At 44.9% G+C, this 18,629-nt stretch overlaps 33 non-coding genes across 33 annotated transcripts; all 33 read right to left on the bottom strand.

The window, feature by feature from the left end:
* Window positions 1-58: 58 nt before the first annotated feature.
* Window positions 59-131, bottom strand: Trnaa-agc (transfer RNA alanine (anticodon AGC)). The gene has a single exon. It is a non-coding gene; the product is annotated as a tRNA-Ala (tRNA).
* Window positions 132-986: 855 nt separating this feature from the next.
* Trnaa-agc (transfer RNA alanine (anticodon AGC)) lies at window positions 987-1,059 on the bottom strand. The gene has a single exon. It is a non-coding gene; the product is annotated as a tRNA-Ala (tRNA).
* A 391-nt stretch (window positions 1,060-1,450) lies between these two features.
* Window positions 1,451-1,523, bottom strand: Trnaa-agc (transfer RNA alanine (anticodon AGC)). The gene has a single exon. It is a non-coding gene; the product is annotated as a tRNA-Ala (tRNA).
* Window positions 1,524-1,888: 365 nt separating this feature from the next.
* Trnaa-agc (transfer RNA alanine (anticodon AGC)) lies at window positions 1,889-1,961 on the bottom strand. Its single transcript has one exon. It is a non-coding gene; the product is annotated as a tRNA-Ala (tRNA).
* Window positions 1,962-2,352: 391 nt separating this feature from the next.
* Window positions 2,353-2,425, bottom strand: Trnaa-agc (transfer RNA alanine (anticodon AGC)). The gene has a single exon. It is a non-coding gene; the product is annotated as a tRNA-Ala (tRNA).
* A 365-nt stretch (window positions 2,426-2,790) lies between these two features.
* Trnaa-agc (transfer RNA alanine (anticodon AGC)) lies at window positions 2,791-2,863 on the bottom strand. The gene has a single exon. It is a non-coding gene; the product is annotated as a tRNA-Ala (tRNA).
* Window positions 2,864-3,254: 391 nt separating this feature from the next.
* Window positions 3,255-3,327, bottom strand: Trnaa-agc (transfer RNA alanine (anticodon AGC)). The gene has a single exon. It is a non-coding gene; the product is annotated as a tRNA-Ala (tRNA).
* Window positions 3,328-3,718: 391 nt separating this feature from the next.
* Trnaa-agc (transfer RNA alanine (anticodon AGC)) lies at window positions 3,719-3,791 on the bottom strand. The gene has a single exon. It is a non-coding gene; the product is annotated as a tRNA-Ala (tRNA).
* A 391-nt stretch (window positions 3,792-4,182) lies between these two features.
* Trnaa-agc (transfer RNA alanine (anticodon AGC)) lies at window positions 4,183-4,255 on the bottom strand. Its single transcript has one exon. It is a non-coding gene; the product is annotated as a tRNA-Ala (tRNA).
* A 363-nt stretch (window positions 4,256-4,618) lies between these two features.
* On the bottom strand, window positions 4,619-4,691 carry Trnaa-agc (transfer RNA alanine (anticodon AGC)). Its single transcript has one exon. It is a non-coding gene; the product is annotated as a tRNA-Ala (tRNA).
* Window positions 4,692-5,082: 391 nt separating this feature from the next.
* On the bottom strand, window positions 5,083-5,155 carry Trnaa-agc (transfer RNA alanine (anticodon AGC)). Its single transcript has one exon. It is a non-coding gene; the product is annotated as a tRNA-Ala (tRNA).
* A 391-nt stretch (window positions 5,156-5,546) lies between these two features.
* Trnaa-agc (transfer RNA alanine (anticodon AGC)) lies at window positions 5,547-5,619 on the bottom strand. The gene has a single exon. It is a non-coding gene; the product is annotated as a tRNA-Ala (tRNA).
* Window positions 5,620-6,010: 391 nt separating this feature from the next.
* On the bottom strand, window positions 6,011-6,083 carry Trnaa-agc (transfer RNA alanine (anticodon AGC)). Its single transcript has one exon. It is a non-coding gene; the product is annotated as a tRNA-Ala (tRNA).
* A 363-nt stretch (window positions 6,084-6,446) lies between these two features.
* On the bottom strand, window positions 6,447-6,519 carry Trnaa-agc (transfer RNA alanine (anticodon AGC)). The gene has a single exon. It is a non-coding gene; the product is annotated as a tRNA-Ala (tRNA).
* A 391-nt stretch (window positions 6,520-6,910) lies between these two features.
* On the bottom strand, window positions 6,911-6,983 carry Trnaa-agc (transfer RNA alanine (anticodon AGC)). The gene has a single exon. It is a non-coding gene; the product is annotated as a tRNA-Ala (tRNA).
* A 391-nt stretch (window positions 6,984-7,374) lies between these two features.
* Trnaa-agc (transfer RNA alanine (anticodon AGC)) lies at window positions 7,375-7,447 on the bottom strand. Its single transcript has one exon. It is a non-coding gene; the product is annotated as a tRNA-Ala (tRNA).
* An 829-nt stretch (window positions 7,448-8,276) lies between these two features.
* Trnaa-agc (transfer RNA alanine (anticodon AGC)) lies at window positions 8,277-8,349 on the bottom strand. The gene has a single exon. It is a non-coding gene; the product is annotated as a tRNA-Ala (tRNA).
* Window positions 8,350-8,740: 391 nt separating this feature from the next.
* Window positions 8,741-8,813, bottom strand: Trnaa-agc (transfer RNA alanine (anticodon AGC)). The gene has a single exon. It is a non-coding gene; the product is annotated as a tRNA-Ala (tRNA).
* An 829-nt stretch (window positions 8,814-9,642) lies between these two features.
* Window positions 9,643-9,715, bottom strand: Trnaa-agc (transfer RNA alanine (anticodon AGC)). The gene has a single exon. It is a non-coding gene; the product is annotated as a tRNA-Ala (tRNA).
* A 391-nt stretch (window positions 9,716-10,106) lies between these two features.
* On the bottom strand, window positions 10,107-10,179 carry Trnaa-agc (transfer RNA alanine (anticodon AGC)). The gene has a single exon. It is a non-coding gene; the product is annotated as a tRNA-Ala (tRNA).
* Window positions 10,180-10,570: 391 nt separating this feature from the next.
* Trnaa-agc (transfer RNA alanine (anticodon AGC)) lies at window positions 10,571-10,643 on the bottom strand. The gene has a single exon. It is a non-coding gene; the product is annotated as a tRNA-Ala (tRNA).
* An 855-nt stretch (window positions 10,644-11,498) lies between these two features.
* On the bottom strand, window positions 11,499-11,571 carry Trnaa-agc (transfer RNA alanine (anticodon AGC)). Its single transcript has one exon. It is a non-coding gene; the product is annotated as a tRNA-Ala (tRNA).
* Window positions 11,572-12,398: 827 nt separating this feature from the next.
* Window positions 12,399-12,471, bottom strand: Trnaa-agc (transfer RNA alanine (anticodon AGC)). The gene has a single exon. It is a non-coding gene; the product is annotated as a tRNA-Ala (tRNA).
* A 365-nt stretch (window positions 12,472-12,836) lies between these two features.
* Window positions 12,837-12,909, bottom strand: Trnaa-agc (transfer RNA alanine (anticodon AGC)). Its single transcript has one exon. It is a non-coding gene; the product is annotated as a tRNA-Ala (tRNA).
* Window positions 12,910-13,300: 391 nt separating this feature from the next.
* On the bottom strand, window positions 13,301-13,373 carry Trnaa-agc (transfer RNA alanine (anticodon AGC)). The gene has a single exon. It is a non-coding gene; the product is annotated as a tRNA-Ala (tRNA).
* An 855-nt stretch (window positions 13,374-14,228) lies between these two features.
* Window positions 14,229-14,301, bottom strand: Trnaa-agc (transfer RNA alanine (anticodon AGC)). Its single transcript has one exon. It is a non-coding gene; the product is annotated as a tRNA-Ala (tRNA).
* A 365-nt stretch (window positions 14,302-14,666) lies between these two features.
* Trnaa-agc (transfer RNA alanine (anticodon AGC)) lies at window positions 14,667-14,739 on the bottom strand. Its single transcript has one exon. It is a non-coding gene; the product is annotated as a tRNA-Ala (tRNA).
* Window positions 14,740-15,594: 855 nt separating this feature from the next.
* Window positions 15,595-15,667, bottom strand: Trnaa-agc (transfer RNA alanine (anticodon AGC)). The gene has a single exon. It is a non-coding gene; the product is annotated as a tRNA-Ala (tRNA).
* Window positions 15,668-16,058: 391 nt separating this feature from the next.
* On the bottom strand, window positions 16,059-16,131 carry Trnaa-agc (transfer RNA alanine (anticodon AGC)). The gene has a single exon. It is a non-coding gene; the product is annotated as a tRNA-Ala (tRNA).
* Window positions 16,132-16,522: 391 nt separating this feature from the next.
* Trnaa-agc (transfer RNA alanine (anticodon AGC)) lies at window positions 16,523-16,595 on the bottom strand. Its single transcript has one exon. It is a non-coding gene; the product is annotated as a tRNA-Ala (tRNA).
* An 855-nt stretch (window positions 16,596-17,450) lies between these two features.
* Trnaa-agc (transfer RNA alanine (anticodon AGC)) lies at window positions 17,451-17,523 on the bottom strand. Its single transcript has one exon. It is a non-coding gene; the product is annotated as a tRNA-Ala (tRNA).
* Window positions 17,524-17,888: 365 nt separating this feature from the next.
* Window positions 17,889-17,961, bottom strand: Trnaa-agc (transfer RNA alanine (anticodon AGC)). The gene has a single exon. It is a non-coding gene; the product is annotated as a tRNA-Ala (tRNA).
* A 391-nt stretch (window positions 17,962-18,352) lies between these two features.
* On the bottom strand, window positions 18,353-18,425 carry Trnaa-agc (transfer RNA alanine (anticodon AGC)). The gene has a single exon. It is a non-coding gene; the product is annotated as a tRNA-Ala (tRNA).
* Between the last annotated feature and the right edge of the window lie 204 nt (window positions 18,426-18,629).

Genomic DNA, 18,629 nt, shown 5'->3' with positions numbered 1-18,629 from the left:
ATTTGTGAGGGAACAAAAATGAACACGATTGCACAAAAGTATAACATGCAAAAAGAACTGGAGAATCCGGGTATCGATCCCGGTACCTCTCGCATGCTAAGCGAGCGCTCTACCATTTGAGCTAATTCCCCTGACGATCTACAAAGTGTGTCTTCATTAACTGTATTCTTGACAATCAGATTAACCCGTTTGGCGGCATGATAACCGACCGTTATTGTCATGATGGTAACAGACGCGCTGCTTCAGCTTTGTGAAAACATGCTTTCAGGTTGAGGAGTCAGTGTAGGTGTGTGTGCGCGTAGAAATTGAAGTGTTTAGAACCTGACCGAGTCCAGTGAATGCACTGTCTATATGTGAGCCCCAAACAAAGGTAATTTCTTTTGCCCAAGCTGGGTATCAATGCAAGCGTCTCCCACCTGCAACAATTGCCTTCTCTCATGTGTGCTAGTCCCTCTCTTCATGACATTTGTGAGGGAACAAAAATGAACACGATTGCACAAAAGTATAACATGCAAAAAGAACTGGAGAATCCGGGTATCGATTCCGGTACCTCTCGCATGCTAAGCGAGCGCTCTACCATTTGAGCTAATTCCCCTGACGATCTACAAAGTGTGTCTTCATTAACTGTATTCTTGACAATCAGATTAACCCGTTTGGCGGCATGATAACCGACCGTTATTGTCATGATGGTAACAGACGCGCTGCTTCAGCTTTGTGAAAACATGCTTTCAGGTTGAGGAGTCAGTGTAGGTGTGTGTGCGCGTAGAAATTGAAGTGTTTAGAACCTGACCGAGTCCAGTGAATGCACTGTCTATATGTGAGCCCCAAACAAAGGTAATTTCTTTTGCCCAAGCTGGGTATCAATGCAAGCGTCTCCCACCTGCAAAAATTGCCTTCTCTCATGTGTGCTAGTCCCTCTCTTCATGACATTTGTGAGGGAACAAAAATGAACACGATTGCACAAAAGTATAACATGCAAAAAGAACTGGAGAATCCGGGTATCGATCCCGGTACCTCTCGCATGCTAAGCGAGCGCTCTACCATTTGAGCTAATTCCCCTGACGATCTACAAAGTGTGTCTTCATTAACTGTATTCTTGACAATCAGATTAACCCGTTTGGCGGCATGATAACCGACCGTTATTGTCATGATGGTAACAGACGCGCTGCTTCAGCTTTGTGAAAACATGCTTTCAGGTTGAGGAGTCAGTGTAGGTGTGTGTGCGCGTAGAAATTGAAGTGTTTAGAACCTGACCGAGTCCAGTGAATGCACTGTCTATATGTGAGCCCCAAACAAAGGTAATTTCTTTTGCCCAAGCTGGGTATCAATGCAAGCGTCTCCCACCTGCAAAAATTGCCTTCTCTCATGTGTGCTAGTCCCTCTCTTCATGACATTTGTGAGGGAACAAAAATGAACACGATTGCACAAAAGGATAACATGCAAAAAGAACTGGAGAATCCGGGTATCGATCCCGGTACCTCTCGCATGCTAAGCGAGCGCTCTACCATTTGAGCTAATTCCCCTGACGATCTACAAAGTGTGTCTTCATTAACTGTATTCTTGACAATCAGATTAACCCGTTTGGCGGCATGATAACCGACCGTTATTGTCATGATGGTAACAGACGCGCTGCTTCAGCTTTGTGAAAACATGCTTTCAGGTTGAGGAGTCAGTGTAGGTGTGTGTGCGCGTAGAAATTGAAGTGTTTAGAACCTGACCGAGTCCAGTGAATGCACTGTCTATATGTGAGCCCCAAACAAAGGTAATTTCTTTTGCCCAAGCTGGGTAATTGCCTTCTCTCATGTGTGCTAGTCCCTCTCTTCATGACATTTGTGAGCACGAACAAAAATGAACACGATTGCACAAAAGTATAACATGCAAAAAGAACTGGAGAATCCGGGTATCGATCCCGGTACCTCTCGCATGCTAAGCGAGCGCTCTACCATTTGAGCTAATTCCCCTGACGATCTACAAAGTGTGTCTTCATTAACTGTATTCTTGACAATCAGATTAACCCGTTTGGCGGCATGATAACCGACCGTTATTGTCATGATGGTAACAGACGCGCTGCTTCAGCTTTGTGAAAACATGCTTTCAGGTTGAGGAGTCAGTGTAGGTGTGTGTGCGCGTAGAAATTGAAGTGTTTAGAACCTGACCGAGTCCAGTGAATGCACTGTCTATATGTGAGCCCCAAACAAAGGTAATTTCTTTTGCCCAAGCTGGGTATCAATGCAAGCGTCTCCCACCTGCAAAAATTGCCTTCTCTCATGTGTGCTAGTCCCTCTCTTCATGACATTTGTGAGGGAACAAAAATGAACACGATTGCACAAAAGTATAACATGCAAAAAGAACTGGAGAATCCGGGTATCGATCCCGGTACCTCTCGCATGCTAAGCGAGCGCTCTACCATTTGAGCTAATTCCCCTGACGATCTACAAAGTGTGTCTTCATTAACTGTATTCTTGACAATCAGATTAACCCGTTTGGCGGCATGATAACCGACCGTTATTGTCATGATGGTAACAGACGCGCTGCTTCAGCTTTGTGAAAACATGCTTTCAGGTTGAGGAGTCAGTGTAGGTGTGTGTGCGCGTAGAAATTGAAGTGTTTAGAACCTGACCGAGTCCAGTGAATGCACTGTCTATATGTGAGCCCCAAACAAAGGTAATTTCTTTTGCCCAAGCTGGGTAATTGCCTTCTCTCATGTGTGCTAGTCCCTCTCTTCATGACATTTGTGAGCACGAACAAAAATGAACACGATTGCACAAAAGTATAACATGCAAAAAGAACTGGAGAATCCGGGTATCGATCCCGGTACCTCTCGCATGCTAAGCGAGCGCTCTACCATTTGAGCTAATTCCCCTGACGATCTACAAAGTGTGTCTTCATTAACTGTATTCTTGACAATCAGATTAACCCGTTTGGCGGCATGATAACCGACCGTTATTGTCATGATGGTAACAGACGCGCTGCTTCAGCTTTGTGAAAACATGCTTTCAGGTTGAGGAGTCAGTGTAGGTGTGTGTGCGCGTAGAAATTGAAGTGTTTAGAACCTGACCGAGTCCAGTGAATGCACTGTCTATATGTGAGCCCCAAACAAAGGTAATTTCTTTTGCCCAAGCTGGGTATCAATGCAAGCGTCTCCCACCTGCAAAAATTGCCTTCTCTCATGTGTGCTAGTCCCTCTCTTCATGACATTTGTGAGGGAACAAAAATGAACACGATTGCACAAAAGTATAACATGCAAAAAGAACTGGAGAATCCGGGTATCGATCCCGGTACCTCTCGCATGCTAAGCGAGCGCTCTACCATTTGAGCTAATTCCCCTGACGATCTACAAAGTGTGTCTTCATTAACTGTATTCTTGACAATCAGATTAACCCGTTTGGCGGCATGATAACCGACCGTTATTGTCATGATGGTAACAGACGCGCTGCTTCAGCTTTGTGAAAACATGCTTTCAGGTTGAGGAGTCAGTGTAGGTGTGTGTGCGCGTAGAAATTGAAGTGTTTAGAACCTGACCGAGTCCAGTGAATGCACTGTCTATATGTGAGCCCCAAACAAAGGTAATTTCTTTTGCCCAAGCTGGGTATCAATGCAAGCGTCTCCCACCTGCAACAATTGCCTTCTCTCATGTGTGCTAGTCCCTCTCTTCATGACATTTGTGAGGGAACAAAAATGAACACGATTGCACAAAAGTATAACATGCAAAAAGAACTGGAGAATCCGGGTATCGATCCCGGTACCTCTCGCATGCTAAGCGAGCGCTCTACCATTTGAGCTAATTCCCCTGACGATCTACAAAGTGTGTCTTCATTAACTGTATTCTTGACAATCAGATTAACCCGTTTGGCGGCATGATAACCGACCGTTATTGTCATGATGGTAACAGACGCGCTGCTTCAGCTTTGTGAAAACATGCTTTCAGGTTGAGGAGTCAGTGTAGGTGTGTGTGCGCGTAGAAATTGAAGTGTTTAGAACCTGACCGAGTCCAGTGAATGCACTGTCTATATGTGAGCCCCAAACAAAGGTAATTTCTTTTGCCCAAGCTGGGTATCAATGCAAGCGTCTCCCACCTGCAAAAATTGCCTTCTCTCATGTGTGCTAGTCCCTCTCTTCATGACATTTGTGAGGGAACAAAAATGAACACGATTGCACAAAAGTATAACATGCAAAAAGAACTGGAGAATCCGGGTATCGATCCCGGTACCTCTCGCATGCTAAGCGAGCGCTCTACCATTTGAGCTAATTCCCCTGACGATCTACAAAGTGTGTCTTCATTAACTGTATTCTTGACAATCAGATTAACCCGTTTGGCGGCATGATAACCGACCGTTATTGTCATGATGGTAACAGACGCGCTGCTTCAGCTTTGTGAAAACATGCTTTCAGGTTGAGGAGTCAGTGTAGGTGTGTGTGCGCGTAGAAATTGAAGTGTTTAGAACCTGACCGAGTCCAGTGAATGCACTGTCTATATGTGAGCCCCAAACAAAGGTAATTTCTTTTGCCCAAGCTGGGTAATTGCCTTCTCTCATGTGTGCTAGTCCCTCTCTTCATGACATTTGTGAGGGAACAAAAATGAACACGATTGCACAAAAGTATAACATGCAAAAAGAACTGGAGAATCCGGGTATCGATCCCGGTACCTCTCGCATGCTAAGCGAGCGCTCTACCATTTGAGCTAATTCCCCTGACGATCTACAAAGTGTGTCTTCATTAACTGTATTCTTGACAATCAGATTAACCCGTTTGGCGGCATGATAACCGACCGTTATTGTCATGATGGTAACAGACGCGCTGCTTCAGCTTTGTGAAAACATGCTTTCAGGTTGAGGAGTCAGTGTAGGTGTGTGTGCGCGTAGAAATTGAAGTGTTTAGAACCTGACCGAGTCCAGTGAATGCACTGTCTATATGTGAGCCCCAAACAAAGGTAACTTCTTTTGCCCAAGCTGGGTATCAATGCAAGCGTCTCCCACCTGCAACAATTGCGTTCTCTCATGTGTGCTAGTCCCTCTCTTCATGACATTTGTGAGGGAACAAAAATGAACACGATTGCACAAAAGTATAACATGCAAAAAGAACTGGAGAATCCGGGTATCGATCCCGGTACCTCTCGCATGCTAAGCGAGCGCTCTACCATTTGAGCTAATTCCCCTGACGATCTACAAAGTGTGTCTTCATTAACTGTATTCTTGACAATCAGATTAACCCGTTTGGCGGCATGATAACCGACCGTTATTGTCATGATGGTAACAGACGCGCTGCTTCAGCTTTGTGAAAACATGCTTTCAGGTTGAGGAGTCAGTGTAGGTGTGTGTGCGCGTAGAAATTGAAGTGTTTAGAACCTGACCGAGTCCAGTGAATGCACTGTCTATATGTGAGCCCCAAACAAAGGTAATTTCTTTTGCCCAAGCTGGGTATCAATGCAAGCGTCTCCCACCTGCAAAAATTGCCTTCTCTCATGTGTGCTAGTCCCTCTCTTCATGACATTTGTGAGGGAACAAAAATGAACACGATTGCACAAAAGTATAACATGCAAAAAGAACTGGAGAATCCGGGTATCGATCCCGGTACCTCTCGCATGCTAAGCGAGCGCTCTACCATTTGAGCTAATTCCCCTGACGATCTACAAAGTGTGTCTTCATTAACTGTATTCTTGACAATCAGATTAACCCGTTTGGCGGCATGATAACCGACCGTTATTGTCATGATGGTAACAGACGCGCTGCTTCAGCTTTGTGAAAACATGCTTTCAGGTTGAGGAGTCAGTGTAGGTGTGTGTGCGCGTAGAAATTGAAGTGTTTAGAACCTGACCGAGTCCAGTGAATGCACTGTCTATATGTGAGCCCCAAACAAAGGTAATTTCTTTTGCCCAAGCTGGGTATCAATGCAAGCGTCTCCCACCTGCAAAAATTGCCTTCTCTCATGTGTGCTAGTCCCTCTCTTCATGACATTTGTGAGGGAACAAAAATGAACACGATTGCACAAAAGTATAACATGCAAAAAGAACTGGAGAATCCGGGTATCGATCCCGGTACCTCTCGCATGCTAAGCGAGCGCTCTACCATTTGAGCTAATTCCCCTGACGATCTACAAAGTGTGTCTTCATTAACTGTATTCTTGACAATCAGATTAACCCGTTTGGCGGCATGATAACCGACCGTTATTGTCATGATGGTAACAGACGCGCTGCTTCAGCTTTGTGAAAACATGCTTTCAGGTTGAGGAGTCAGTGTAGGTGTGTGTGCGCGTAGAAATTGAAGTGTTTAGAACCTGACCGAGTCCAGTGAATGCACTGTCTATATGTGAGCCCCAAACAAAGGTAACTTCTTTTGCCCAAGCTGGGTAATTGCCTTCTCTCATGTGTGCTAGTCCCTCTCTTCATGACATTTGTGAGGGAACAAAAATGAACACGATTGCACAAAAGTATAACATGCAAAAAGAACTGGAGAATCCGGGTATCGATCCCGGTACCTCTCGCATGCTAAGCGAGCGCTCTACCATTTGAGCTAATTCCCCTGACGATCTACAAAGTGTGTCTTCATTAACTGTATTCTTGACAATCAGATTAACCCGTTTGGCGGCATGATAACCGACCGTTATTGTCATGATGGTAACAGACGCGCTGCTTCAGCTTTGTGAAAACATGCTTTCAGGTTGAGGAGTCAGTGTAGGTGTGTGTGCGCGTAGAAATTGAAGTGTTTAGAACCTGACCGAGTCCAGTGAATGCACTGTCTATATGTGAGCCCCAAACAAAGGTAATTTCTTTTGCCCAAGCTGGGTATCAATGCAAGCGTCTCCCACCTGCAACAATTGCCTTCTCTCATGTGTGCTAGTCCCTCTCTTCATGACATTTGTGAGGGAACAAAAATGAACACGATTGCACAAAAGTATAACATGCAAAAAGAACTGGAGAATCCGGGTATCGATCCCGGTACCTCTCGCATGCTAAGCGAGCGCTCTACCATTTGAGCTAATTCCCCTGACGATCTACAAAGTGTGTCTTCATTAACTGTATTCTTGACAATCAGATTAACCCGTTTGGCGGCATGATAACCGACCGTTATTGTCATGATGGTAACAGACGCGCTGCTTCAGCTTTGTGAAAACATGCTTTCAGGTTGAGGAGTCAGTGTAGGTGTGTGTGCGCGTAGAAATTGAAGTGTTTAGAACCTGACCGAGTCCAGTGAATGCACTGTCTATATGTGAGCCCCAAACAAAGGTAATTTCTTTTGCCCAAGCTGGGTATCAATGCAAGCGTCTCCCACCTGCAAAAATTGCCTTCTCTCATGTGTGCTAGTCCCTCTCTTCATGACATTTGTGAGGGAACAAAAATGAACACGATTGCACAAAAGTATAACATGCAAAAAGAACTGGAGAATCCGGGTATCGATCCCGGTACCTCTCGCATGCTAAGCGAGCGCTCTACCATTTGAGCTAATTCCCCTGACGATCTACAAAGTGTGTCTTCATTAACTGTATTCTTGACAATCAGATTAACCCGTTTGGCGGCATGATAGCCGACCGTTATTGTCATGATGGTAACAGACGCGCTGCTTCAGCTTTGTGAAAACATGCTTTCAGGTTGAGGAGTCAGTGTAGGTGTGTGTGCGCGTAGAAATTGAAGTGTTTAGAACCTGACCGAGTCCAGTGAATGCACTGTCTATATGTGAGCCCCAAACAAAGGTAATTTCTTTTGCCCAAGCTGGGTATCAATGCAAGCGTCTCCCACCTGCAAAAATTGCCTTCTCTCATGTGTGCTAGTCCCTCTCTTCATGACATTTGTGAGGGAACAAAAATGAACACGATTGCACAAAAGTATAACATGCAAAAAGAACTGGAGAATCCTGGTATCGATCCCGGTACCTCTCGCATGCTAAGCGAGCGCTCTAACATTTGAGCTAATTCCCCTGACGATTTACAAAGTGTGTCTTCATTAACTGTATTCTTGACAATCAGATTAACCCGTTTGGCGGCATGATAACCGACCGTTATTGTCATGATGGTAACAGACGCGCTGCTTCAGCTTTGTGAAAACATGCTTTCAGGTTGAGGAGTCAGTGTAGGTGTGTGTGCGCGTAGAAATTGAAGTGTTTAGAACCTGACCGAGTCCAGTGAATGCACTGTCTATATGTGAGCCCCAAACAAAGGTAATTTCTTTTGCCCAAGCTGGGTAATTGCCTTCTCTCATGTGTGCTAGTCCCTCTCTTCATGACATTTGTGAGCACGAACAAAAATGAACACGATTGCACAAAAGTATAACATGCAAAAAGAACTGGAGAATCCGGGTATCGATCCCGGTACCTCTCGCATGCTAAGCGAGCGCTCTACCATTTGAGCTAATTCCCCTGACGATCTACAAAGTGTGTCTTCATTAACTGTATTCTTGACAATCAGATTAACCCGTTTGGCGGCATGATAACCGACCGTTATTGTCATGATGGTAACAGACGCGCTGCTTCAGCTTTGTGAAAACATGCTTTCAGGTTGAGGAGTCAGTGTAGGTGTGTGTGCGCGTAGAAATTGAAGTGTTTAGAACCTGACCGAGTCCAGTGAATGCACTGTCTATATGTGAGCCCCAAACAAAGGTAATTTCTTTTGCCCAAGCTGGGTATCAATGCAAGCGTCTCCCACCTGCAACAATTGCCTTCTCTCATGTGTGCTAGTCCCTCTCTTCATGACATTTGTGAGGGAACAAAAATGAACACGATTGCACAAAAGTATAACATGCAAAAAGAACTGGAGAATCCGGGTATCGATCCCGGTACCTCTCGCATGCTAAGCGAGCGCTCTACCATTTGAGCTAATTCCCCTGACGATCTACAAAGTGTGTCTTCATTAACTGTATTCTTGACAATCAGATTAACCCGTTTGGCGGCATGATAACCGACCGTTATTGTCATGATGGTAACAGACGCGCTGCTTCAGCTTTGTGAAAACATGCTTTCAGGTTGAGGAGTCAGTGTAGGTGTGTGTGCGCGTAGAAATTGAAGTGTTTAGAACCTGACCGAGTCCAGTGAATGCACTGTCTATATGTGAGCCCCAAACAAAGGTAATTTCTTTTGCCCAAGCTGGGTATCAATGCAAGCGTCTCCCACCTGCAAAAATTGCCTTCTCTCATGTGTGCTAGTCCCTCTCTTCATGACATTTGTGAGGGAACAAAAATGAACACGATTGCACAAAAGTATAACATGCAAAAAGAACTGGAGAATCCGGGTATCGATCCCGGTACCTCTCGCATGCTAAGCGAGCGCTCTAACATTTGAGCTAATTCCCCTGACGATTTACAAAGTGTGTCTTCATTAACTGTATTCTTGACAATCAGATTAACCCGTTTGGCGGCATGATAACCGACCGTTATTGTCATGATGGTAACAGACGCGCTGCTTCAGCTTTGTGAAAACATGCTTTCAGGTTGAGGAGTCAGTGTAGGTGTGTGTGCGCGTAGAAATTGAAGTGTTTAGAACCTGACCGAGTCCAGTGAATGCACTGTCTATATGTGAGCCCCAAACAAAGGTAATTTCTTTTGCCCAAGCTGGGTAATTGCCTTCTCTCATGTGTGCTAGTCCCTCTCTTCATGACATTTGTGAGCACGAACAAAAATGAACACGATTGCACAAAAGTATAACATGCAAAAAGAACTGGAGAATCCGGGTATCGATCCCGGTACCTCTCGCATGCTAAGCGAGCGCTCTACCATTTGAGCTAATTCCCCTGACGATCTACAAAGTGTGTCTTCATTAACTGTATTCTTGACAATCAGATTAACCCGTTTGGCGGCATGATAACCGACCGTTATTGTCATGATGGTAACAGACGCGCTGCTTCAGCTTTGTGAAAACATGCTTTCAGGTTGAGGAGTCAGTGTAGGTGTGTGTGCGCGTAGAAATTGAAGTGTTTAGAACCTGACCGAGTCCAGTGAATGCACTGTCTATATGTGAGCCCCAAACAAAGGTAATTTCTTTTGCCCAAGCTGGGTATCAATGCAAGCGTCTCCCACCTGCAAAAATTGCCTTCTCTCATGTGTGCTAGTCCCACTCTTCATGACATTTGTGAGGGAACAAAAATGAACACGATTGCACAAAAGTATAACATGCAAAAAGAACTGGAGAATCCGGGTATCGATCCCGGTACCTCTCGCATGCTAAGCGAGCGCTCTACCATTTGAGCTAATTCCCCTGACGATCTACAAAGTGTGTCTTCATTAACTGTATTCTTGACAATCAGATTAACCCGTTTGGCGGCATGATAACCGACCGTTATTGTCATGATGGTAACAGACGCGCTGCTTCAGCTTTGTGAAAACATGCTTTCAGGTTGAGGAGTCAGTGTAGGTGTGTGTGCGCGTAGAAATTGAAGTGTTTAGAACCTGACCGAGTCCAGTGAATGCACTGTCTATATGTGAGCCCCAAACAAAGGTAATTTCTTTTGCCCAAGCTGGGTATCAATGCAAGCGTCTCCCACCTGCAAAAATTGTCTTCTCTCATGTGTGCTAGTCCCTCTCTTCATGACATTTGTGAGGGAACAAAAATGAACACGATTGCACAAAAGTATAACATGCAAAAAGAACTGGAGAATCCGGGTATCGATCCCGGTACCTCTCGCATGCTAAGCGAGCGCTCTACCATTTGAGCTAATTCCCCTGACGATATACAAAGTGTGTCTTCATTAACTGTATTCTTGACAATCAGATTAACCCGTTTGGCGGCATGATAACCGACCGTTATTGTCATGATGGTAACAGACGCGCTGCTTCAGCTTTGTGAAAACATGCTTTCAGGTTGAGGAGTCAGTGTAGGTGTGTGTGCGCGTAGAAATTGAAGTGTTTAGAACCTGACCGAGTCCAGTGAATGCACTGTCTATATGTGAGCCCCAAACAAAGGTAATTTCTTTTGCCCAAGCTGGGTATCAATGCAAGCGTCTCCCACCTGCAAAAATTGCCTTCTCTCATGTGTTCTAGTCCCTCTCTTCATGACATTTGTGAGGGAACAAAAATGAACACGATTGCACAAAAGTATAACATGCAAAAAGAACTGGAGAATCCGGGTATCGATCCCGGTACCTCTCGCATGCTAAGCGAGCGCTCAACCATTTGAGCTAATTCCCCTGACGATCTAAAAAGTGTGTCTTCATTAACTGTATTCTTGACAATCAGATTAACCCGTTTGGCGGCATGATAACCGACCGTTATTGTCATGATGGTAACAGACGCGCTGCTTCAGCTTTGTGAAAACATGCTTTCAGGTTGAGGAGTCAGTGTAGGTGTGTGTGCGCGTAGAAATTGAAGTGTTTAGAACCTGACCGAGTCCAGTGAATGCACTGTCTATATGTGAGCCCCAAACAAAGGTAATTTCTTTTGCCCAAGCTGGGTATCAATGCAAGCGTCTCCCACCTGCAAAAATTGCCTTCTCTCATGTGTGCTAGTCCCTCTCTTCATGACATTTGTGAGGGAACAAAAATGAACACGATTGCACAAAAGTATAACATGCAAAAAGAACTGGAGAATCCGGGTATCGATCCCGGTACCTCTCGCATGCTAAGCGAGCGCTCTACCATTTGAGCTAATTCCCCTGACGATCTACAAAGTGTGTCTTCATTAACTGTATTCTTGACAATCAGATTAACCCGTTTGGCGGCATGATAACCGACCGTTATTGTCATGATGGTAACAGACGCGCTGCTTCAGCTTTGTGAAAACATGCTTTCAGGTTGAGGAGTCAGTGTAGGTGTGTGTGCGCGTAGAAATTGAAGTGTTTAGAACCTGACCGAGTCCAGTGAATGCACTGTCTATATGTGAGCCCCAAACAAAGGTAATTTCTTTTGCCCAAGCTGGGTAATTGCCTTCTCTCATGTGTGCTAGTCCCTCTCTTCATGACATTTGTGAGGGAACAAAAATGAACACGATTGCACAAAAGTATAACATGCAAAAAGAACTGGAGAATCCGGGTATCGATCCCGGTACCTCTCGCATGCTAAGCGAGCGCTCTAACATTTGAGCTAATTCCCCTGACGATATACAAAGTGTGTCTTCATTAACTGTATTCTTGACAATCAGATTAACCCGTTTGGCGGCATGATAACCGACCGTTATTGTCATGATGGTAACAGACGCGCTGCTTCAGCTTTGTGAAAACATGCTTTCAGGTTGAGGAGTCAGTGTAGGTGTGTGTGCGCGTAGAAATTGAAGTGTTTAGAACCTGACCGAGTCCAGTGAATGCACTGTCTATATGTGAGCCCCAAACAAAGGTAATTTCTTTTGCCCAAGCTGGGTATCAATGCAAGCGTCTCCCACCTGCAAAAATTGCCTTCTCTCATGTGTGTTAGTCCCTCTCTTCATGACATTTGTGAGGGAACAAAAATGAACACGATTGCACAAAAGTATAACATGCAAAAAGAACTGGAGAATCCGGGTATCGATCCCGGTACCTCTCGCATGCTAAGCGAGCGCTCTACCATTTGAGCTAATTCCCCTGACGATCTACAAAGTGTGTCTTCATTAACTGTATTCTTGACAATCAGATTAACCCGTTTGGCGGCATGATAACCGACCGTTATTGTCATGATGGTAACAGACGCGCTGCTTCAGCTTTGTGAAAACATGCTTTCAGGTTGAGGAGTCAGTGTAGGTGTGTGTGCGCGTAGAAATTGAAGTGTTTAGAACCTGACCGAGTCCAGTGAATGCACTGTCTATATGTGAGCCCCAAACAAAGGTAATTTCTTTTGCCCAAGCTGGGTAATTGCCTTCTCTCATGTGTGCTAGTCCCTCTCTTCATGACATTTGTGAGCACGAACAAAAATGAACACGATTGCACAAAAGTATAACATGCAAAAAGAACTGGAGAATCCGGGTATCGATCCCGGTACCTCTCGCATGCTAAGCGAGCGCTCTACCATTTGAGCTAATTCCCCTGACGATCTAAAAAGTGTGTCTTCATTAACTGTATTCTTGACAATCAGATTAACCCGTTTGGCGGCATGATAACCGACCGTTATTGTCATGATGGTAACAGACGCGCTGCTTCAGCTTTGTGAAAACATGCTTTCAGGTTGAGGAGTCAGTGTAGGTGTGTGTGCGCGTAGAAATTGAAGTGTTTAGAACCTGACCGAGTCGAGTGAATGCACTGTCTATATGTGAGCCCCAAACAAAGGTAATTTCTTTTGCCCAAGCTGGGTATCAATGCAAGCGTCTCCCACCTGCAAAAATTGCCTTCTCTCATGTGTGCTAGTCCCTCTCTTCATGACATTTGTGAGGGAACAAAAATGAACACGATTGCACAAAAGTATAACATGCAAAAAGAACTGGAGAATCCGGGTATCGATCCCGGTACCTCTCGCATGCTAAGCGAGCGCTCTACCATTTGAGCTAATTCCCCTGACGATCTACAAAGTGTGTCTTCATTAACTGTATTCTTGACAATCAGATTAACCCGTTTGGCGGCATGATAACCGACCGTTATTGTCATGATGGTAACAGACGCGCTGCTTCAGCTTTGTGAAAACATGCTTTCAGGTTGAGGAGTCAGTGTAGGTGTGTGTGCGCGTAGAAATTGAAGTGTTTAGAACCTGACCGAGTCCAGTGAATGCACTGTCTATATGTGAGCCCCAAACAAAGGTAATTTCTTTTGCCCAAGCTGGGTATCAATGCAAGCGTCTCCCACCTGCAAAAATTGCCTTCTCTCATGTGTGCTAGTCCCTCTCTTCATGACATTTGTGAGGGAACAAAAATGAACACGATTGCACAAAAGTATAACATGCAAAAAGAACTGGAGAATCCGGGTATCGATCCCGGTACCTCTCGCATGCTAAGCGAGCGCTCTAACATTTGAGCTAATTCCCCTGACGATATACAAAGTGTGTCTTCATTAACTGTATTCTTGACAATCAGATTAACCCGTTTGGCGGCATGATAACCGACCGTTATTGTCATGATGGTAACAGACGCGCTGCTTCAGCTTTGTGAAAACATGCTTTCAGGTTGAGGAGTCAGTGTAGGTGTGTGTGCGCGTAGAAATTGAAGTGTTTAGAACCTGACCGAGTCCAGTGAATGCACTGTCTATATGTGAGCCCCAAACAAAGGTAATTTCTTTTGCCCAAGCTGGGTATCAATGCAAGCGTCTCCCACCTGCAAAAATTGCCTTCTCTCATGTGTGCTAGTCCCTCTCTTCATGACATTTGTGAGGGAACAAAAATGAACACGATTGCACAAAAGTATAACATGCAAAAAGAACTGGAGAATCCGGGTATCGATCCCGGTACCTCTCGCATGCTAAGCGAGCGCTCTACCATTTGAGCTAATTCCCCTGACGATCTAAAAAGTGTGTCTTCATTAACTGTATTCTTGACAATCAGATTAACCCGTTTGGCGGCATGATAACCGACCGTTATTGTCATGATGGTAACAGACGCGCTGCTTCAGCTTTGTGAAAACATGCTTTCAGGTTGAGGAGTCAGTGTAGGTGTGTGTGCGCGTAGAAATTGAAGTGTTTAGAACCTGACCGAGTCCAGTGAATGCACTGTCTATATGTGAGCCCCAAACAAAGGTAATTTCTTTTGCCCAAGCTGGGTAATTGCCTTCTCTCATGTGTGCTAGTCCCTCTCTTCATGACATTTGTGAGCACGAACAAAAATGAACACGATTGCACAAAAGTATAACATGCAAAAAGAACTGGAGAATCCGGGTATCGATCCCGGTACCTCTCGCATGCTAAGCGAGCGCTCTACCATTTGAGCTAATTCCCCTGACGATCTAAAAAGTGTGTCTTCATTAACTGTATTCTTGACAATCAGATTAACCCGTTTGGCGGCATGATAACCGACCGTTATTGTCATGATGGTAACAGACGCGCTGCTTCAGCTTTGTGAAAACATGCTTTCAGGTTGAGGAGTCAGTGTAGGTGTGTGTGCGCGTAGAAATTGAAGTGTTTAGAACCTGACCGAGTCCAGTGAATGCACTGTCTATATGTGAGCCCCAAACAAAGGTAATTTCTTTTGCCCAAGCTGGGTATCAATGCAAGCGTCTCCCACCTGCAAAAATTGCCTTCTCTCATGTGTGCTAGTCCCTCTCTTCATGACATTTGTGAGGGAACAAAAATGAACACGATTGCACAAAAGTATAACATGCAAAAAGAACTGGAGAATCCGGGTATCGATCCAGGTACCTCTCGCATGCTAAGCGAGCGCTCTACCATTTGAGCTAATTCCCCTGACGATCTACAAAGTGTGTCTTCATTAACTGTATTCTTGACAATCAGATTAACCCGTTTGGCGGCATGATAACCGACCGTTATTGTCATGATGGTAACAGACGCGCTGCTTCAGCTTTGTGAAAACATGCTTTCAGGTTGAGGAGTCAGTGTAGGTGTGTGTGTGCGTAGAAATTGAAGTGTTTAGAACCTGACCGAGTCCAGTGAATGCACTGTCTATATGTGAGCCCCAAACAAAGGTAATTTCTTTTGCCCAAGCTGGGTATCAATGCAAGCGTCTCCCACCTGCAAAAATTGTCTTCTCTCATGTGTGCTAGTCCCTCTCTTCATGACATTTGTGAGGGAACAAAAATGAACACGATTGCACAAAAGTATAACATGCAAAAAGAACTGGAGAATCCGGGTATCGATCCCGGTACCTCTCGCATGCTAAGCGAGCGCTCTACCATTTGAGCTAATTCCCCTGACGATCTACAAAGTGTGTCTTCATTAACTGTATTCTTGACAATCAGATTAACCCGTTTGGCTGCATGATAACCGACCGTTATTGTCATGATGGTAACAGACGCGCTGCTTCAGCTTTGTGAAAACATGCTTTCAGGTTGAGGAGTCAGTGTAGGTGTGTGTGCGCGTAGAAATTGAAGTGTTTAGAACCTGACCGAGTCCAGTGAATGCACTGTCTATATGTGAGCCCCAAACAAAGGTAATTTCTTTTGCCCAAGCTGGGTATCAATGCAAGCGTCTCCCACCTGCAAAAATTGCCTTCTCTCATGTGTGCTAGTCCCTCTCTTCATGACATTTGTGAGGGAACAAAAATGAACACGATTGCACAAAAGTATAACATGCAAAAAGAACTGGAGAATCCGGGTATCGATCCCGGTACCTCTCGCATGCTAAGCGAGCGCTCTACCATTTGAGCTAATTCCCCTGACGATCTAAAAAGTGTGTCTTCATTAACTGTATTCTTGACAATCAGATTAACCCGTTTGGCGGCATGATAACCGACCGTTATTGTCATGATGGTAACAGACGCGCTGCTTCAGCTTTGTGAAAACATGCTTTCAGGTTGAGGAGTCAGTGTAGGTGTGTGTGCGCGTAGAAATTGAAGTGTTTAGAACCTGACCGAGTCGAGTGAATGCACTGTCTATATGTGAGCCCCAAACAAAGGTAATTTCTTTTGCCCAAGCTGGGTATCAATGCAAGCGTCTCCCACCTGCAAAAATTGCCTTCTCTCATGTGTGCTAGTCCCTCTCTTCATGACATTTGTGAGGGAACAAAAATGAACACGATTGCACAAAAGTATAACATGCAAAAAGAACTGGAGAATCCGGGTATCGATCCCGGTACCTCTCGCATGCTAAGCGAGCGCTCTACCATTTGAGCTAATTCCCCTGACGATCTACAAAGTGTGTCTTCATTAACTGTATTCTTGACAATCAGATTAACCCGTTTGGCGGCATGATAACCGACCGTTATTGTCATGATGGTAACAGACGCGCTGCTTCAGCTTTGTGAAAACATGCTTTCAGGTTGAGGAGTCAGTGTAGGTGTGTGTGCGCGTAGAAATTGAAGTGTTTAGAACCTGACCGAGTCCAGTGAATGCACTGTCTATATGTGAGCCCCAAACAAAGGTAATTTCTTTTGCCCAAGCTGGGTATCAATGCAAGCGTCTCCCACCTGCAAAAATTGCCTTCTCTCATGTGTGCTAGTCCCTCTCTTCATGACATTTGTGAGGGAACAAAAATGAACACGATTGCACAAAAGTATAACATGCAAAAAGAACTGGAGAATCCGGGTATCGATCCCGGTACCTCTCGCATGCTAAGCGAGCGCTCTAACATTTGAGCTAATTCCCCTGACGATATACAAAGTGTGTCTTCATTAACTGTATTCTTGACAATCAGATTAACCCGTTTGGCGGCATGATAACCGACCGTTATTGTCATGATGGTAACAGACGCGCTGCTTCAGCTTTGTGAAAACATGCTTTCAGGTTGAGGAGTCAGTGTAGGTGTGTGTGCGCGTAGAAATTGAAGTGTTTAGAACCTGACCGAGTCCAGTGAATGCACTGTCTATATGTGAGCCCCAAACAAAGGTAATTTCTTTTGCCCAAGCTGGGTATCAATGCAAGCGTCTCCCACCTGCAAAAATTGCCTTCTCTCATGTGTGCTAGTCCCTCTCTTCATGACATTTGTGAGGGAACAAAAATGAACACGATTGCACAAAAGTATAACATGCAAAAAGAACTGGAGAATCCGGGTATCGATCCCGGTACCTCTCGCATGCTAAGCGAGCGCTCTACCATTTGAGCTAATTCCCCTGACGATCTAAAAAGTGTGTCTTCATTAACTGTATTCTTGACAATCAGATTAACCCGTTTGGCGGCATGATAACCGACCGTTATTGTCATGATGGTAACAGACGCGCTGCTTCAGCTTTGTGAAAACATGCTTTCAGGTTGAGGAGTCAGTGTAGGTGTGTGTGCGCGTAGAAATTGAAGTGTTTAGAACCTGACCGAGTCCAGTGAATGCACTGTCTATATGTGAGCCCCAAACAAAGGTAATTTCTTTTGCCCAAGCTGGGTAATTGCCTTCTCTCATGTGTGCTAGTCCCTCTCTTCATGACATTTGTGAGCACGAACAAAAATGAACACGATTGCACAAAAGTATAACATGCAAAAAGAACTGGAGAATCCGGGTATCGATCCCGGTACCTCTCGCATGCTAAGCGAGCGCTCTACCATTTGAGCTAATTCCCCTGACGATCTAAAAAGTGTGTCTTCATTAACTGTATTCTTGACAATCAGATTAACCCGTTTGGCGGCATGATAACCGACCGTTATTGTCATGATGGTAACAGACGCGCTGCTTCAGCTTTGTGAAAACATGCTTTCAGGTTGAGGAGTCAGTGTAGGTGTGTGTGCGCGTAGAAATTGAAGTGTTTAGAACCTGACCGAGTCGAGTGAATGCACTGTCTATATGTGAGCCCCAAACAAAGGTAATTTCTTTTGCCCAAGCTGGGTATCAATGCAAGCGTCTCCCACCTGCAAAAATTGCCTTCTCTCATGTGTGCTAGTCCCTCTCTTCATGACATTTGTGAGGGAACAAAAATGAACACGATTGCACAAAAGTATAACATGCAAAAAGAACTGGAGAATCCGGGTATCGATCCCGGTACCTCTCGCATGCTAAGCGAGCGCTCTACCATTTGAGCTAATTCCCCTGACGATCTACAAAGTGTGTCTTCATTAACTGTATTCTTGACAATCAGATTAACCCGTTTGGCGGCATGATAACCGACCGTTATTGTCATGATGGTAACAGACGCGCTGCTTCAGCTTTGTGAAAACATGCTTTCAGGTTGAGGAGTCAGTGTAGGTGTGTGTGTGCGTAGAAATTGAAGTGTTTAGAACCTGACCGAGTCCAG

This window comes from Haliotis asinina, chromosome 6 (genome assembly GCF_037392515.1).
Source record: "Haliotis asinina isolate JCU_RB_2024 chromosome 6, JCU_Hal_asi_v2, whole genome shotgun sequence".
Taxonomy (NCBI): Eukaryota; Metazoa; Mollusca; class Gastropoda; order Lepetellida; family Haliotidae; genus Haliotis; species Haliotis asinina.
Note: the sequence above shows the minus strand (reverse complement) of the source record. Positions and strands in the feature narration are given on the sequence as shown.